The sequence below is a fragment of the Heterocephalus glaber genome, unplaced genomic scaffold, assembly GCF_053883595.1.
Source record: "Heterocephalus glaber isolate CG9 unplaced genomic scaffold, H.glaber_assembly_v1.0 deba00001550, whole genome shotgun sequence".
Lineage (NCBI taxonomy): Eukaryota > Metazoa > Chordata > Mammalia > Rodentia > Bathyergidae > Heterocephalus > Heterocephalus glaber.
The window spans coordinates 10,407,905-10,414,360 of record NW_028258343.1 but is presented as its reverse complement, the minus strand read 5'-3'; the positions used below and the strand labels follow the sequence as shown (position 1 = coordinate 10,414,360).

The window sequence follows — 6,456 nt, the reverse complement described above, 5'->3', positions numbered from 1 at the left end:
ATTAGTGATCAGGAAAAGAAAGATTTCTTAAAAATAGTAAGGGACCATGATAAATCAATCCAGCAGCTGCTAGATGATGCAAAGATGTTCTTCAGAAATTTTTTATCTGATTTTACTCTTCATGTTCTTTGACCTTAAACATAGTTGTTCACAAATGTCCATACTGCCAAAAAAATTGACATGAAAAAGGTGTGATTGTGAAAAGCAATTCTCAAAATGTAGGTTTTTAACTAACATTTTGCTCCAGTGGTCCTGGTCATTAAGTGAAAAAAAAAACTGAGTTAAAACTCAATATATTGTTTATTAAAAATTCTTCAACTCATCTATTTGAGAAGATAGATTTTATAAAAAGCTAGTAAAGAGACATGATCAAGTTTTTCTGTGAATTAAGTACCTGACTGCCACCCTATAGATTCCATTTGAAAATTTGTAGGAAATGTATTTATGTCAACTGAAAATAGAGTTGCAAATATACCCCCCAAATTATGTTTTTTGAACTCTTGGATCCTAGTCTCAAAATCTTGCATGAAAATGGAAAGCAAAGCTACATATTTTTCACAGTTCACAGGATTGTGTTTAGCCAGTGATCTACAATTCATAAAATTATTTGCCGTAACTTGGGCTTCAACTAATGTAAATTTCATTTTGAACACTATTATTATTTCAAACATTTCACAGATACGTTGATTATCACTTGAAGACAAATATTAACTCACTTAAATGAATGGTCAAATCAACCAAAACTGCTAAATCTGTGAGACATTTTTTATATTCAATTTCTGGCACAATTGATCCTTTTGATCCAATAATGATTTCATTTCTCAAATCACAAAATCTTTTCAACATTATTACCTGACTTAGCCAACTTACTTCAGAGAAGTAAATGGTGTCCCCATAGTTAGCACCTGTACTTTTAAGGAACTCTTAGAATTGGCAATAATTCATTCCCTTGGACCTTACGAAATTCACAGCTTTGATGATGATTTGCATGACATTATTCATTTTCAAAGCTTCCACACATAAATTTTCTTGATGTAAGATTCAGTGATATTTCACTAAATATGAATTGCCACTGGCAATAGCATCATCTTCTATTAATTCCAGAAGTCCCTTTTTCTTACAATTGCCAGGGTATCATCAGTAATTATACCAGATATGTTGAAAAAAGTGAAAGAAAATCACTTTAATGTAATTTTACTGTTTCATACAAATCAAGAGACTTGGTTGTGTCTTTTAATTACACCAAAGAAAGCCATTTCCAAGGTAACATATATTGTTACTAATACCACTAGTAAAAATCATAAGTAGAGCCAGACCTATAACATCAATACTTTTTTTTTTATATGGAACGCTTCACGAATTTGCTTGTCATCCTTGCGCAGGGGCCATACTAATCTTCTCTGTATTGTTCCAATTTTTTTTTTTTTAGTATATGTGCTGCCGAAGCGAGCACAGCATCAATACTTTTATCTATCACCAAAGCATGAAGTTTGCCATTAGAAGCTTTACTCTTCAAATCTCTTTCTGTAGATTTTCCTATTTCTTCAATTTTCCTGGCTATAATCTGATGAGGCAAATTGCTTTTTAGGAAAATCCATTTTATTATCAGAATAATTTGTCTGTATTTTCCATAAATTAATTAATAAACTCACTACCAGTAAATGGTTTAGATTTTCTGCCATCATTTGCTACCATAACAAGCTTTTAAAATGGAGTCCATATGAGTCATAACTTTAAAAAACCTTTGTTGAGATGATAGACATTTTTCATTTCCACTTATTTTTGTCTTCACAAAATATTCCTTGGTACACCTTGAATTTGGCAGTACATGTTTGCATAAAATGTGTTTTCAAATTGTAATCTCTGAAAACTGACCTGATTTCCCTACAAATAAGCATAGTGCCTTATTATTTGTCATGGCTAAAAAGTACTCATTTGTCCATTTTTTGTTAAACATTCTGTCATCATCCATAATATTTCTTTTGTTAGAGCTTTGTTGTTCTTTTGAGATGACATTGAAGCCATGCTGGAATAAAAAAAAGATAAATAAGAAATCATTTTTTTTAGTATTAGCAGTATTATGTGTATCATAACAATATCACTAGCCAAAAATTATTTTATATTTTTTTACTCTCTATACCACAGCTGCTAAAAAACTGTTTTAGCTTATTAAATTATTTCACAAATAACACAAACTCAAGTTTAATAAACACCTAATAAAGCTTACATGTCTGTTTAACAACAACAAACACATCTTCACAGGTACACACTTGAACATAGGGTGAAACATAATTATTGGTACCCATCGTGTTTTACGCAACAAGTTTCATAAGCACATGTAATAGCTGACAGGCACAGGTTTTGATTCCAGTGATTGTATGTGGTGGACACTGGAGGAAGAGTGAGCCCTCCAACAAACCTTCCCTCAGTGTTCTGTGGTTGCTAGTGCAGCCCATGCTCGAACACCATGCAATGAAGTTGTGAAAAGTATCACTAAAATCATTTAACAGTGTTATAAGTTGATGATCCCATGGGGCTGCCTTACTAGCTGCCCAGAGCTGCATCCAGCCCATGGACAACGAGGCATACAACAAACCGGTCTGAAGTTCTGGTATTAGAAGTGGAATCAAAAGGATTAATTCACCCATGAAAACCCAGGAAGCAATGACCAGTCAGGCAAAGGTACCTGCAGACCCTCTTGTACTCACTATTTCTCACCTTTTTTTTGTTTTTTTGTGGGGTTTTTTTGGTACCAGGGATCAAACTCAGGACCGTGAGCTTTTAAGGCAGGTGATGGAACCACTGAGCTAAATCCCTGGCTCATCTACCCACTATTTCTCACTGAACATTTGGAGGTCATCACCAGTAGGTCTCTTTTTTACTTAAGTTCCATAAAACTTTCTTCCCTCTGATTTCTCTAAACTTATTTCAACACTTTTAATCCACACTAGGTTTGTAAGAAATGACTGAAATTAAACTGTGCTTCACTAGAGAGCACTCCATAGATAATGTTATAAAAACAGAAAATTATGGGTTCATCTGGGTCCAAGAAATCTAGAATTCCATCATTTGGAATGGAATTTCATGTATAAAAACAATAAACTGAGAACCTCTATTCTTCTAGGGAAATGGGTAAAGCTTATCGAAGGTAAGTGGACTAATATGAAAGATTTATAAAAATGGAGATTTCGTAAGTGGCCACAGTGCAGAAATTTTAACCACATAAAACTTTACTTGAAAGGTGTAATAGGGGAATAAAAGATTTCAAATATCTCAGAAATGGGTGGGGGATTTAGCTCAGTGGTTTTGCTGCCTGCTGAGCAAGCACAAGGACCCGAGTTCGATCCCGGTACCAAAAAAACAAAAACAAAGAACAGAGAATCAAATATCTCAGAAACAATATAATGTATTTTTCATTGGTATGTAGAATCCTGTCAAAGATTGTGCATCAAAATATATATTTCTAAAATGGTCCTTACCAAAAGCAAAAGTTTAAGAAACTAATTGAAGAGTAATGATTTTACATCAGTTGACAACTCCAGCTGTGCTTTCTGTCCTTTCTATCCACATTTCCTACTCTGAGCTTACTAACTTTTTCCTTAGTTGTCTGCTCACAAAAAAGAAAAAAAAATTATACAATGCTTTAGAAATTCATACCTTCAGACAAACAAGCTCTCTCCTTCTGTATCTGCCTTTTATATATTGGTCAAATGGGTATAGCCTTGCTCAGAACTATAGTGAAACATTTTCCTATCCCAAAGGAAATTCCCAGAAATTTGACAAGAAATTTAGAAATCTCAGTAGCATATATGATTCAGATTCTTTGACCTTTACCAGATTTTTTATATCTTATTGGGACCTGTAAAGCCTAGAAGTAGATGGCCAAATCCAAACGGGAAGATCAGATCAATCTTTTAATTATGGAACCAAAAAAGGCTTATGAAATAACAATCTCTTAGATTCCATCCCCAGAGTACTGTTCCTCAAAACAAATAAATAAACAAACAAACTGTTCTTTCAGTCTTGTAAACAGAAAAAAAAGATGAGTCAGTTTCTGATTGTACAGCTATACCACAAGCATTAATGGAAAATAGTCTTGTTTTTCCACAATGTGCCCAGGCATATAAAATGCTCTATCTGCCATATTTGTTAGTTGGCTCCACTCTGAACTGGGTAATCAAATTAAAAAACATAAACTAAGGAAAGAATTCACCTATCTAGCTTACTGATTTTCCAAAATGTGCATTTTTAGAATAAGGAGTATATTAGACATTTATTTTGAGAAACTTTTATAAGAAAAAAAAACATTTATAAAGGAAACCTTCATTTTTAACAGGGTCTCCTTATGTTGGCTTAATTCTACATAATAAGCTTTATTTTTCTTTATTATGGTTATCTTACCCATTTTACTTAACTGAATCTTTAACCTACATCCTTCTTTGTTTCAGCAAATAGTGGTTTTAAAGCCTGAAGTCAAAACTCTGTGCACTTGAGATGTAAATTTTCCACCTAATCTTATCAAACAGCCATTCCTTCAGGAATTCAAATTTAGAGGAATTGATTCATCAGTGGGAATTTTCAAAAGGAAAATTTTCAAAGGGAAAATTCAAAATGGAAAATGACAAATGAAAAATTGTAAAAGTTAATTTTACAAGTACTAATAAAAATTTTTAGTCTTCTATGCTGATAATCTTATGTCTTTATCTAGAAATATAATTCTGAACCAGATATTTTTAGTCAGCTGGTGAATCTTGTGTTACTGTACCTGGAACATGACAGAAATTTTAAAATAAAGTATATATGATCTCTGCATCTGTATGTGTGTTTTTATACAACTATGCATATATGTTATGCAGGTGTGATACTTTTCTACCTCAAAATGGTACCAACAAAATTAATATATAAAAGATCTCTAATTTATTTTAAAAACTACTTGAAAAAGACATATTTCTTAAATCCTTGGATGTCCAAAACTATCCCAAATTCTTTTTAAGTTCATATGTGTATTAGCATTCCCATCAGTGTGAAAAAATACCTGATATCTGCAAATTAAAGGAGAAGACGATTATTTGGCTCACAGTTTCAGAGGTGTGAGTCCAAGGTTGGTTCATTCCAAGGCAGAAACATCCTGGAGGCCGTACAGACATGGTGGAAGAAAGTTACTGAATCCATGGTAGTCAGGAAGCAAAGGAGGGGGAAAAAGTCAGAGAGGAAGGAGCCAAGGACCAGATATAGAGCCAAGGTCATACCTCCATGACTCATGCTGACACATCCAGAAGTGTGCTGTACTAATCTTCTAGGTAGCTCCTAAGCCAATCAAGTTGACAAATAAGATCAACCATTGCATTCCAATACTTGTCAACTTGACACTCAAAGACATTTCTTCAAACTATAATCTCTAAAGAAACACAAGTTCATAATTTTACCTAATACGGTATCACTATTTTGTGCACAACTGAAAATGCACTAATGCCATCCTAAGAGTCTCAGCAGTTCCAGAATTGCTCAAAAGTTCAAAGTCAAAGTCTCTTCTGAGATTAAGGCAAATTCTTAGCTGAAAACACTTGAAAATTTAAAAAGCAAATTACATAATCCCAAAATACAATAGCACAAGGTAAATATTCTCATTCCAAAAGGGAAGAGTAAGAAATAGAAGAGATAGGATCAAAGTAAGACCAAAACCCAGCAAGGGAAACAATAATAGCTCCCTTTCCAGGACATGGTGGTAAGATGTGAATTTCAAAAATCTTGGGCAGCCTTGCCTCTATGGCCTTGTTGGCTTTCCTTGCCAAATGGTTCATGTTCTTGGCATCTCCAACTGCCTGGGGTTTTCACTGCACCATTGCCTCCATTCCCACAGGTACATGCACCCTACCCAGGGCACATTGACTGTTACCCCACACTCCCCTTAGAAATCTGGGTGGAAAGTTCCATGGCTCCACGTTCTTGCATTCTGCCTACCTGAAAAACTAGCATTACATGGATAACATCAAGATCTGCTGCCAGTGTGAACAGTAGCCAGGCCTCCTTGGAGCAAGGCTTCAGTGGACTCTGAGTGACTGGGTAGCTGAGCACAGTGAGATGAATTCTGGGGAACCAATTCCCTAAACAATCCTTCTTGAGCTTTCTTCTCAAATGACTGATTTATACTTTTACACCCATGAGCCTGCCATGGGCTGATTTCTGAGATGTTCTCAAGGAATCTTTCCTCTTGTCCCAATTCAAAGTACTTGGTTTCATTTTTATACCACTAATCTCTCTTTAGCAAGCACTTGTGTTTGATGGCAACTTTACGTATGGTTGCTATGGGGCCAAAATCAAGCTTTTCAAATCTTTGTGCTCTGCTTTTTGCTCCAAATTCTCACTACACCTGGCTAAAAGCAGCCAAAAATACTCATGACACAGCCTGAATGTTGTTCTGCCTTCAGATTTCCTCTGCCAGACCAGTTGAGTCCA

General features: G+C 34.7%; 1 pseudogene; it reads right to left on the bottom strand.

Moving 5' to 3' along the window:
* Nucleotides 1-1,337: 1,337 nt before the first annotated feature.
* On the bottom strand, nucleotides 1,338-1,453 carry LOC147824236 (U6 spliceosomal RNA; annotated as a pseudogene).
* Between the last annotated feature and the right edge of the window lie 5,003 nt (nucleotides 1,454-6,456).